Consider the following 12,865-nt stretch of genomic DNA (forward strand, 5'->3'; position numbering starts at 1 on the left):
CCCACCCCCACCCTCCCCTAGCTTATCTCTCCACGCTTCAGGCTCTCTGCCTTTATTCCTGATGAAGGGCTTTTGCCCGAAACTTCGATTTTGCTGAAGGTCCTCGATGCTGCCTGAACTGCTGTGCTCTTCCAGCACCACTGATCCAGAATCTGGTTTCCAGCATCTGCAGTCATTGTTTTTACCTTAATTGGAAGCACTGCTTTCGGAGCGCTGCTCCTTCATCAGGTGGTGGTGGAGTATAAGATTGAAGATTTAATTCTGTGTCTTCCAATGTTATGCTCCACATCCACCTGATGAAAGAGCAGCGCTCCAAAAGCTAGTGCTTCCAATTAAACCTGTTCGTCTATAACCTGGTGTTGTATGATTTTTAACTTTGTACACCCTAGTCCAACACCGGCTCCTCCACATCATGTATAAATGTTAGTCTCTCTTTAATTGAAAGTTAGGGAGTGCTTTACTAATGGGAATCTTTGTTTTGAGGTCAGAGAGAATTCAAAATTAAACATGCAGGTTATACGCCTGACATCAAACAGTTCAAATCTTAGTACATTTGGCTGACCCTTAGGGATGCTTTCAAGAAAAGATATTGATTGTACTGCCCTCTTTTAGGTCAATCTCTTCGATGTGCTGAGAAAGATGGTCATTAATCATTCCTTTCTAATTCCACAATAGAGATCGCTTCTGCCAAATTGCCAGAGCCCGAACCTGTCCACCTACCCTGTTGCTGGAACTGTTTCCAATAAGTTTTTGCTTTCCTGTCTAGTATCCTCTTTAATTATAGCACAGATGCTTGTCGAATGTTGAAACCAGCTATTCTTTTCGATCAAGAACTTGCCGTGTGGCTAGCTGTCACATACATTGGCAATTCACAGCGTTTAAGCTGTCCAAGAGGATCAATGCAGGTGCTTGGTACATGTTGCATTTCATTGTTGGAAAGCTGCGGTAGGTTTACCGTTGCACCAAGCCAGATTTCACCTTCATCCCTCCTCACTCCCATGTTGTAGACTATTTTGGAGTTCTTAGGTAGCCCTTATGCTGATGTTCCGCAGCTGCGATTGTGACTGGAAGTACTGTTTTGTTTTCTAAAACTATTGAAAGTATGAACTATCAGAAGTGACGACCGTGTTGCTGTGATAGGAGTGGGCAGGATGAACCTTGCCAACAGTCAGTGTATATATTTGACGAGGCAAAAGTGAGGACTGCAGATGCTGGAAACCAGAGTTTCGATCAGAGTGGTGCTGGAAAAGCACAGCAGGTCAGGTCGCATCCGAGGAGCAGGATATTCCAGCTCGGCACTGTCCTCATGACCTGTCCGACCTGCCAATCTCCCTTCCCACCTATCCACTCCACCTCCCCTCTGACCTATCACCTGCATCCCCACCCCTATTCACCCATTGTACTCTTTGCTACCTTCCCCCACCCTCCTCTCTGACCTATCACTTCCATCCCCACCCCTGTTCACCTATTGTACTCTTTTCTACCTTCTTCCCAGCCCCCCCCATTTATCTCTCCACCCTGGGGGCTTCCTGCCTCTATTCCTGATGAAGGGCTTTTGCCCGTGAACATTTGATTGTAGTGTATGGTAACCTGTGCTCCTCAGAAGGCACAATTGGAATTGCAGCAATTTCTCTCCGTTGAACACTTAGCGTGGACTAGTTCTGCCTACGTTTCTGCCTTCATTTGGTCCTGATATTAAAACAAGTGCGGTTGAATTGTGCGTTTAACCGGTTGCGATATTAAATGAGTAGGCGATATTAAGTTTGTACAGAATTGTGCGTCTTCAGCAGTGAAGCAAAGATTTTTATTGCTCCTCACATCAGCACTTCAAACTGCCTGCCAATGTGACACTTGTGGAAATTATTTACAGTGCACGAATGTCTATTTGACGGTGGCTCAGTGGCTAGCACTGCTGCTTCACAGTGCCAGGGTCCCAGGTTCAATTCCAGCCTTGGGTGACTGTCTGTGTGGAGTTTGCACGTTCTCCCCGTGTCTGCGTGGGTTTCCTCTGGGTGCTCCGGTTTCCTCCCACAGTCCAAAGATGTGCGGGTCAGGTGAATTGGCCATGCTCAATTGCCTGTAGGATTAGGTGCATTAGTCAGAGAGAAATGGGTCTGGGTGGGTTATTCTTCAGAGGGTCGGTGTGGACTTGTTGAGCCGGTGGGGGTGGGGGCCTGTTTCCACGATGTAGGGAATCTATTCTAAAGAGGTTAGATTGGTGATTTGCGTTACTTTAGTTTGCCTTTTCTTGTTGCATGTTGCATTTTAATAAATTTGGTACAGAATTAAATTGGGTTAAACTGACAGGATAGATGACATTCACTAGACTTGTACACCCTCGATTATAAGGTTGATCTAACTGAGGTTTTTGGTAGGGTAGATAGAGGAAATTTAGTCCGTCTGTGTGGGGGAGTCCAAAACACAGGGACAGAACGTTAAAACTTGAGTTGGGCCATTTAATCTTTTGGGTTCTGCTGTCTTTTGGAAGAGAGAAAATGTACCAAGACATGTAAAATGTCTTTGTGTGAATCACTTGTTAGATCTCAGCTGGAGCGCTGAGTACAATTGTAAGTGCCGCATTATAGGAAAGATGTGAATGCATCAGAGAGTGCAGGGAAGCCGTTGACAGGAATTAGAAACTTCAGTGATGAGGATTGTTTGAAGAAGTTGGCACCATTCTCCTTGAAAAGAAGGAGGCTGAACGGAGATTTGATAGAGTTTGTAAAACCATGAGTGGGGTGAGTAAAGAAAATAGGCACAAATTGTTCCTGCTCATAAAAGGGACAAGAACAAGGGAGGTTAAATTTAAAGAGAGGTGCAAATGAAGCAAGTGGAGAAAAGAATGTTTCGCACAGCGAGTATACCATTAGAAATATGAACAGGAGTAGGCTGCTCAGTCCCTCAGTTTCAGTTTCCTGAAGAAGGGCTTATGCCCGAAACGTCGATTCTCCTGCACCTTGGATGCTGCCTGACCTGCTGCGCTTTTCCAGCAACACATTTTTCAGCTCTGCTCAGTCCCTCAAGCCTGCTCCGCTCTTCAATACGATCATGGCTGGTTCCACATTCCTTGCGTCCACTCTCCTGCCCTTTCCCTGTAACCCCTTGACTCCCCGACTGATCAAGAACCTCTCTACCTCAGCTTTTAAATGTGCACAAGACTTTATGCTCACAGGTCTCCGTGGCTAGGAGTTCCACAGATGCCCAAGCCACTGTCTAAAATTGGTGCCCTTTGGTCTGACACTATGCCCTCTGGTCCCATGGAACACACTGCCTGGAAATGTGACAAAAGCAGAGGCTCAATTGAGGTATTCAAGAGGGCATTAGATGATTAATTGGATGAAAATAATGGGATGGAGAAAAAGCAGGAGATTGGTACCTGGTGATAATGCTCGTTTAACAAAGCACCACAGGCACAATGGGCCGAATGGCCTCCTTCTGATACATGACAGTTCTGCAATTCTGAGTGAGAGGTTAAATTGAGTGCCGTACTTGTACAAATATCTATTGCGCTGGTATGAAATTGTTTTCTGGGCCTTTTTGCAACATGCACATTATCGGTTTGAAATCAGTGTGTTAGTGCCAGTGCTGGAGAAGGATTTCATACAAACACAATAAGTGTTCATTTGGGAATAGCATCAATCAGAAACAATACCTCATGGGTCCCTGTGAAGTGCACTATAAAACAGGAAGCAAGAATTAACTCCCATTTAATGCGCACTCAGCAGGTTAAGAAATCAAACTCCCTGGTTTATTCTATTTATTGTGCACGTGGGCCTACTGAAGGTTAACACCAATAAGATCAGCATCTCCCAAAGTCAGAACCTCTCCACGTATTTTAATAATCAGCTTACTGCAATGGACTGAATCCCATTTATGATTTCCTCTTAAAAAAATTCGATTTGCGAAATCTTGGATTATGCCCCTGCTGTGTAACAATATTGGGGAATTATCAGGTAGGCCCAGAGTGAGTGAACTGAAGGAACAGCCAGTTTCCATTCCATTGTCTGACGTTATGTTTTATAAGAAAGATAGGGCTCCAGTTTTTCTTTTAATTGTTTCTTTTGTTTATAAATGACTTGTACCTTTAAGAAAGAAAGAACTGACACTTCTTATAGGGTTCTGACATCCCATCCATTTTATACAGGATGAAGCACTTCTGAAATGCAGACATTGTTGTCATGTAGAAATTACATATTTGTGTGCATTCTAGATGATGGTATAGGTCTCTGGGAGTTATACATTTAGCAATCTGAACATTGCATCCCATGCTTGTTATTTCATTTGTAGACAGGCACGAGGCTGGAAGAACACAGCAAGCCAGGCAACATCAGGAGGTGGAGAAGTCGACATTTCGGGTGTAACCCTTCTTCAGGACTGGGAGTGGGTGTGGGGGGAGCTGCAGATAAAGGGAGTGGCCGGGTAGGGTGGTGAAGTGGGGGGTAGGTGAACGCAGGTATAGGGTATGACCTGGTTGGTCAATGGGAGGAATGAATCCGGTTGGTGTCAGGGAGGAGTGGAAGAGAGGGGGAGGGGCTGGGAAGGGAGTCAAGGGATGGGACGGAGGGTTATTTGAAATTGGAGAACTGTGTTGAGTCCTCCAGGCTGTAGGCTACCCAGGCAGAAGATGAGGTGTTGTTCCTCTAATTTGCAGTATGGTTCGTCATGGCAACGGAGGAGGCCAAGGATGATCATGTCGGAAAGGCAGTGGTTGAGGGAATTGAAATGGGCGGTGACTTGGCTGAATGTCTTCCTTCTGCTACTAAATTTGAGAATGAATGTTGTGGATGTTGCACCAAAAAAGTGGGCTGTTTTGTCCTGGGTGGTGTTGAGCTTCTTGAGTGTTGATTGAGCTGCGCCCATTAGGCAAGTGGGGACTGTTCCATCACACGTCTGACTTGTGCCTTTTAGATGGTGGACAGGCTCTGGGGAGTTAGGGGGTGAGTTAGATCAGAGGGCAGTTGAGAGACAACCACACCACTATAAGTCTGAAGTCACATGTAGACCAGACCATGTAAGGAGGGCAGATTTCCTTCAGTAAAAGAATTTAATTATGATGGAGCTCATATCCTTTCTGATTGGCTGTAAGATAGTAGTGTGTCTGAAGCAAATGGACCAATGACAGGAGAGTGGGAGGGTGTGATTACAAGGCAAAATATCTTAGAATTAGGATTACCTTTATTGTCCAATGTACTCATATGAGTCAAGTGAAAAGCTTAAAAGTTGTTACCTGTGGCGCCATCTTAAGTACAAATTCTTAAGAAGAAATTAGAAAAATAAAGAAATAAAAAATCCAGCATAACAGACCTTCATACCATCTTAGGCACAAAAAGTACAAAATCACAGAAATTAATTAGAAAATAAAGAAAAAAAAATGTCAGCCCTTCCAATTCAATCCGCAACCAGCATCCAGTCTCCAGACCACACCGGGCCCCACCTCCAGACCGCGCCGGGCCCCACCAACAGACCGCGCCGGGCCCCACCTCCAGACTGCACTGGGTTTCATCTTGAGGCTGGGAGTGTTGAGATACATGCAGCCAAGAGTGAGCAAGTCACAATCAGCAATGTCTGAGTTTTAACTTAATTGTTTTAGTTTCTTTATTTATCTGACTTGTAGCCCATGAATAAACTTTGCCTTTCTCCATCAGTGTGAGAGGAGTGTATGTTGAACAGCAGGATCGCTGGTGTTCCTGTCAGTGTGAATGGACTGAAGGCAGGCAGTATACACAATATACTGAACCAAGGGAACCTCTCCCATTGTGTCAAACAAGTTTGAACATCAGATAGTGGTGTCACTTGAACCTGCAAACTTCAGCATGTGAATCCAGAACTCTAGTAACAAATCAACATAAAACGGAAGGACTGGACTTTGTTCTCAGTTCTGCATCATTTTTCACCGAGGAGTGAGGTACCAATTCGTCAGAAAACTTCATTGACCTAAATCGATTGAATCCTACTTCGATACAGATCCTTCTTCCCCATTCTTCAATGCCTCGACCCGAGTTCCAGAGTTTAATTTGCAGTCTTCCCTGGCGTGACCTAACTTCCACTGATAACCAGTCCTAATTCTGAAATGCAAATGTTCTTCTTTAATCCCATTATCGAGTGGTCCCAGTCCTCCTATCTCTTCCCTACTTCCTACTTCTTAACAGCCAAAGTCTCAGAGATAAAACTTACATTAAACACCGCTCTGACTTGAGTGGAAGTGAAGAAGGGCAGGAGAGGTCTCTCTGTTTTCCTTCGTAATATTTATCCTTCAAGCCATAGCACTGGAAGAGGACACTCTCTGATCATCGTCATATTTGATTTGTGGGAGCAGTCTGTGTGCAAACTGGGTAAAAATGAGGACTGCAGATGCTGGAAACCAGAGTCTAGATTAGAGTGGTGCTGGAAAAGCACAGCAGGTCAGGCAGCATCCGAAGAGCAGGAAAATCAACGTTCGGGCAAAAGCCCTTTATCATCATCTATTCCCGATGAAGGGCTTTTGCTTGAAACGCCGATTCTCCTGTTCCTTGGATGCTGCCTGACCTGCTGTGCTTTTCCAGCACCACTCTAATCACCCCTCACAGACTTAAGACACTCTGCACTCACTATACACACACACACACTTTCTCACACTCACAACCCCCACCCCAGACACACATACACAGACAGACAAAGACCCACGTGCACACATATATTTTGTGTGGTGAATTTGTTTGTACTTGCAGAGTTACATTGCACTTTGCTCAAAAACTGCATGCATTCATGTAGAACTCTGAGCTCAAAAACTGCATGAATTTATGTAAAACTCTGTTATCTCACTTTTTAGATTAGAACCAATCTAAACATCAGGTCATAGACAGAGAACACAGGGGGCTAACACCTTCAACATATTGTCTAGCTATCACCATTGTCAACAGCTAACCCGAGAATGCAACTTTAAAAAAAAGGGTTTTGTGATTTACACACGAAAGAAGTGAAACTATCACTGTATTCTAACAGATGAAAGGCTTAACAGACAATCAATTTTTCAATGTATAATTTCAGTTACATCACACTGCAAACTTTTGCTATAAATTCTGTGTTACGACCGAGCCCACCACAATCACTCCGAAAGCTAGTGTGCTTCGAATTAAACCTGTTGGACTATAACCTGGTGTTGTGTGATTTTTAACTTTGTACACTCTAATCTAGACTGTGTGCAAACTGGCTGCCACCTTTATTCCAATGATCGTTGCACCCCTTCATCGACGCAGCATCTCACAGGCTGGGTCAAAATCCTGGAATTCCTTTCTTAACAGCATTCAGGGTATACTGACAGTGGATCAAGAATGCAATTCACCACCACCTTCTCAAGGACAATTAGAATTGGGCAATAGGTTTTTTTTCCTGCTTATTCACAGGATGTGGGCATCGCTGGCTTAGCCAATGTCATTTACTACCCATCACTAAATGCCCAAAGAACAGTGAACAGCCAACCACATTGCTGCATTTCTTGTATCACGTGTAGGCCAGAGTGGGTGAGGAGAGAAGATTTCCTTTCCTGAACCAGGTGGGTTGTTATGACAATGGCTACTTGGTCCCCATTTAAGGTAGCTGACTATTTCAGATTTTGTTGAGTTCAAATTTCAAAACCTGCCATTGTGGGATTTAAACCTGTGTTCCCAGAACACTGGCATATGATTCTGGATTGTTAGTCCAATGACTGGATCACCACATCCCACTCTCCTACGTTTTGGTTGGGTCTCAGCATTTAAAATTGGAGCCCCCGCCCCCCCCCGGCATGGTCAACTTCCACTGATAACCAGTCCTAATTCCGAAATGCAAATGTTCCTCTTTATTCCCATTATCTAGTGGTGCCAGGCCTTCTATCTCTTCCCTAATTTAACAGCCAAGTTCTCAGTAATAAAACTTGCACCAAATGCCACACTGCCTTGAGTGGTTATGAAGAAGAGCTGACAGAACCAGCAGTACCAATGTTCTGGGGAAGAACAAATCAAACTACACTGCTGTCGCTCCGACATTAGCTGCAGTGCATGTTGGGAAAGCAGTGGGATGCGCTCAGACTAAGAAGGGCACTGTAGAAATTACTTCTTTTCCTTCTTCGCTGCTTCAAGTCATGCCATGTTAGATGTGGCCGCGAAATGAATGAGGGACCCCTCTTGGCTGTGGAAGCTGTTGACCGTCTCCACTTGTGTCGTGAGAGAAACTGTTTGGCCGAAATGCAGAAGAAGGGAGATCAGCTTGAAAGCAGCATTTTGGACTCTGAAGTGGGGACAAAGAAGTGCAGAATTGACTTCCTTGTTAGCGAGTTTTGAGAAGATTTGAAAAAGAACGGGTACCCAATGAACACAGTCCACCGATTACTGAGCAACAAACCCAAACAAACAGACAAAACGCAGCCAGAAACTCGAGCCACTCTCTCCTACATCAATGACATTTTGGAAATGACTGCCAGACTACTCGGACCCCTTGGCATCATGATAGTCCTCAAACCCACCAATACACTAAAACAGCAGCTAATGAACTTGAAAGACCCTATACAGACAACAAGCCAAAAGTGGTGATATAGTGGACAGTGACAAAGGTTTTCTAAGTTTACAAAGGGATCTTGATGAAATGGGTCAATGGGCTGAAAAATGGTAGATGGAATTCAATCTGAGTAAATTTATGGTATTGCATTTTGGTACAACAAATAAGGGTAGGGCTTATTCAGTTAATGGGTAGGGGTTCAGTATTATAATTTTTTTGATCGCATCAAATATAGACTCGTTAAGAAGGTGTTTGGTATGCTTGCCTTCATTGCGCAGCCCCTTGATTATAGGAGTTGGGAAGTTACATTGAGATTGTACAGGACATGGCAGTATTGTGTCCAGTTCTGGTCACCCAGTTATAGGAAGAGTATTAAGCTGGTAAGGGTTCAGAAGAGATTTACCAGGATGTTGCCAGGTATGAAAAGTTTTTAAGTTATAAAGAAAGGCTGGGAGTCTTTTTCAGTGGAGTGTAGGACAGTGAGAGGTGATCTTGTAGGAATTTATGAAATATTGAGGGATGTAGTTAGAGTTAATGGTAGTTGTCTTATCCCTAGAATGGGGGATTTCAAGACTAGGAGGCACATTTTTAAGGTGAGAGGAGAGAGATTTTAAAAGACATAAAATGCAAATCTTTTTAACACAGGATGATTTGTGTGTGGAATGAACTTCGAAAGGAAGTGGTGGATGCAGGTAAAATTACTACATTTGGATAAGTACATGATTAGAAAAGATATGAGCCAGGCGGGTGGGACTACTTTCAGTTTGGGTTTATGGTCATCATGGACGAGTTGGACCTAATGGTTTGTTTCCATGTTGTTTGACTCTGACAGGGAATCTACCAGTATCAACTTAACTGGAAGGGACTTGTCAAGTTTATAAAATACTGTACAGGTGAATTGCAATAAAATTGGAAAGCAAAACAGGGCGGCATTGTGCTTGCAGTGTTAGGGCCACGGGTTTGATTCTAACCTTTTGGCAACTGCCTGTGTGGAGCTTGCACATCTTCCCAGTGTCTGCATGGGTTTCCTCCCGGTGGTCTGGTTTCCTCCAGCAGTCCCAGGGTGTGGAGGTTAAGTGGATTGGCCATGCTAAATTGCTCAGTTTCCAGGGATGTACAGGCTAGATTGATTTAACCATGGCAAATGCAGGGTTACAGGTTTAGGGTATGGGGGTGGGGCTGGATGGGATGCACTTCAGAGGGTCGGTGTGGACCTGATGGGCCGAATGGCCTGCTTCCACACTATAGGAATTCTATGCTTCTGAAAATAATGTCATTTGCAAAATACCTTGCAAGAACTGTAACAAACACTATATAAGACAAGCAGGCAGAAAACTAGCCACCAGGATACATGAACATTAACTAGCCACAAAACGACATGACCCGATCTCACTAGTGTCCTTACGTACAGATGAGGAAGGACATCACTTTGACAGGAACAACACATCCATCCGAGGACAAGCCAAACAGAAACGCACACGAGAATTCCTAGAAGCATGGTATTCCAACCGGAACTCTATCAACAAACACATTGACTTGGAACGTATTTACCATCCCCTAAGAAAAAGAACAGGAAATGGTGTCACCCTAGAAAATGACATCACCAACCCTAGGCAACTCAAACATATAAATAGAAAGCGGGCTACACCACCAGTGCTTCATTCGGAGGCTCACTGAAGATGTTACCTAGTATGGTGATGAAACGTCTGAAAAATGAACCTTCTAGCTCACTCTGACTTCCTTATTCCGAGGAAGATCAATCAGTTATTTTTGGTTCAGAATTTCTAGCGTATGTACTAATCTATTCATTGGTGAGCAAAGTGTCAAATGCAAGGTTTGTGAAGGTTTGTAGCTCAGGTTGAGGTTTAGGGTGTAGGTTTGCTCGCTGAGCTGTAGGTTTTATGTCTAGACGTTTCATTACCTGGCTAGGTAACGTCATTGGTGGCGACCTCCAAGTGAAGTGAAGATGTTGTCTCCTGCTTTCTATTTATATGTTTGTCCTGGATGAGGATCCTGGGGTTTGTGGTGGTGTCATTTCCTGTTGGTTTTCTGAGGGGTTGATAGATGGTATCTAGATCTAAAGTGTCAAATGTGGATGCACGAGTAGTTTGATGCTTATTTTTGCTGAAATGTTCCTGCGGGCATATATCATCCCATTGGAGAAAGGCACTCAGTCCCCCTGACAACAATGGCAGCAATTATCAGGTAAACTGTATGCTCTGAGGATTGGTTTTACAGAGCTGCCATTTTATTGACCCTCCAATGCACTCAGTAAGGATCCGTAATACTCCACTGAGGGAACAATGGTTAGGAAGTGCTCCACCAACTTGCTGTAATTATTCCTGCTTTCTCCATGAGTATAAGCTCTTCCAAATTCTACTCCTCTTGTTCAATATCCTCTTCACCTACCACCCTCGACTCAGGGGCCCATGCTCACCGTCCTGGCCGGCAACGCCTCAGTTTTAAAATTCTCTTCCTTGTTTTCAAAACGCTTCACAGCTTCACTGCTCCTGACCTCTTGTGAACTCCTCAAACTCTACAGCCCTTAACGTTTCACTATGCTCCTCTCGTTCAGGCCTCTCTCATGTCCATCGCTCCACAGTTGATGGCACTGAAATCCTATCTCTCAAACCTTTCTGGCACTTTTCTTCTCTTCCTTTGAAGACATCGCTGAAAACCAACCTTTTGTCTCAGCATTTAGTCACTTGTTCTCACAGTTCCTGAGGTGGCTTGCCGTCAGGATTCGTATTGATGGCATTCCCGTGAAGAGCTTGGCCCATATTGTGTTAAAGGTGCTACATAAGTGCACATTGTAATTGCTCACAGTGTGCTCATACAAACTGTATCGGAATCAACCTGTTCAGGAACAAATATTCCATTTACGGAAACACCTGTGCTAGTGGGCTGACCACTGTGCACAATAAAAAGGCAGAATGATGACTTATTTAACATGGCTTCATTTCCAAGGTGACATCTGTTGTCTCAGTAGCTTTTGGCAGTCCAAATGTTGAAGGTATCACTGCGTACAACCTGTGGCCTAACCTGAACCTAACAATATTAACATAGCAAAAAAAAAACAATAAAGTGTTATTAAACTTTATCTCCTCCATCTCCTGCAATTTGTATGAGATGTTACAGCCATGAGGTGCTTACTTCAAAACTCAGCGAGGACTGATTAAAACCCAATTAAGTTTTTTTATAAAGGTGCAAATTCCAGTCATTTCTGCAGCTGCAGCTGGAACCTCAGTCTGGGTGGGGCAACATTTAAACTTGAAATTGAGTGCAGTTCAATCTCGAGTTTTGTCCCTTCAAAAATAAGCATGGCCAAACATTCATTTACTTACTTCCTTTCACAAAACAAAATTCATTTTCATTCATACAGACTTACAAATCCTGTCCAAACAATGAAAATGTGGAGCTTGTTACCAACCGGTATGATTACGGTGAATAACATGAGTGCTATTAAGGGAAAACTAGACACAAACCTGAGGGATAAAGCTATCAATTCCTACCTTTGAGCCATGTGACCTGGGTTCCATTCTCAGCCACTCCAGAGCTGTGTAAAGACAGGTTGATTTGAAAATCAAGGCTGTGGTAATAGGAGGTGGAGGAAGAATGCTCTGGTGAATCATTACCACTCGCATAGTCTACTTGGACTCTCTTTGCTGTAAATTAAACGCAAATCTTGTACGATCTCCTATGTTTTCAGCTTTTTGTAACATGGCTTCTAAGCCAATACTCGTCGTTAGAGACTAACCTGCACTTTCCATTCATAATTTGTGTTGTAGTGTCCTGCAGCAGCCCTCCTGTGCTGTCCTGATGGTCCATGCACTCATATCCCCTGGACCCTGCTCTCTGCTAGTGTCAGTCGCAGGTCTCTTCGGAGTGTTGTTTCCACCTACTGTTTGAAGAACATTATCAGTCGGATTATTTGATGCTGAACGCATTCCTTGCTTTGCTGCTGAGGCAAACGAGTTGATACCTGAAGTGTATGAGATTTCCTGAGCCACCATGGGATGTCTGTCGAGAATTCCTTAGAGTTGCTCGTGCACAATCAATTACATTGTGAGTGTTCAAAACATGTGTACAAAATCTTCAGGAAATAATAACATTTCTGTAGTGGCTTAATGCAAGTCGTATCCCTGACTACTAAGAGGAACCCACTCCACCTCAGGGATCCTCAGACTAAATTGACCAGGATTTCTGGTAATTTGATCCCTTGATAATTTTGGCTATATTCATGTCTGTACAGGGTGTCCCCAGTTTATGAATGTGGTCCCATGCAGCGTGTATGGGATATGCATACGTTTCTTCTCCTTACAAACAGTTACTTTACATTGTCCTGCGTTGTGTT

The 12,865-nt window shown here is 43.8% G+C and overlaps 1 protein-coding gene across 1 annotated transcript in view; it reads left to right on the top strand.

Moving 5' to 3' along the window:
• Positions 1 to 12,865, top strand: part of LOC122551916 (receptor tyrosine-protein kinase erbB-4-like) — a 958,043-nt gene that overhangs the window by 528,192 nt on the left and 416,986 nt on the right. The window lies entirely within an intron of this gene.

This window comes from Chiloscyllium plagiosum, chromosome 7 (genome assembly GCF_004010195.1).
Source record: "Chiloscyllium plagiosum isolate BGI_BamShark_2017 chromosome 7, ASM401019v2, whole genome shotgun sequence".
NCBI lineage: Eukaryota > Metazoa > Chordata > Chondrichthyes > Orectolobiformes > Hemiscylliidae > Chiloscyllium > Chiloscyllium plagiosum.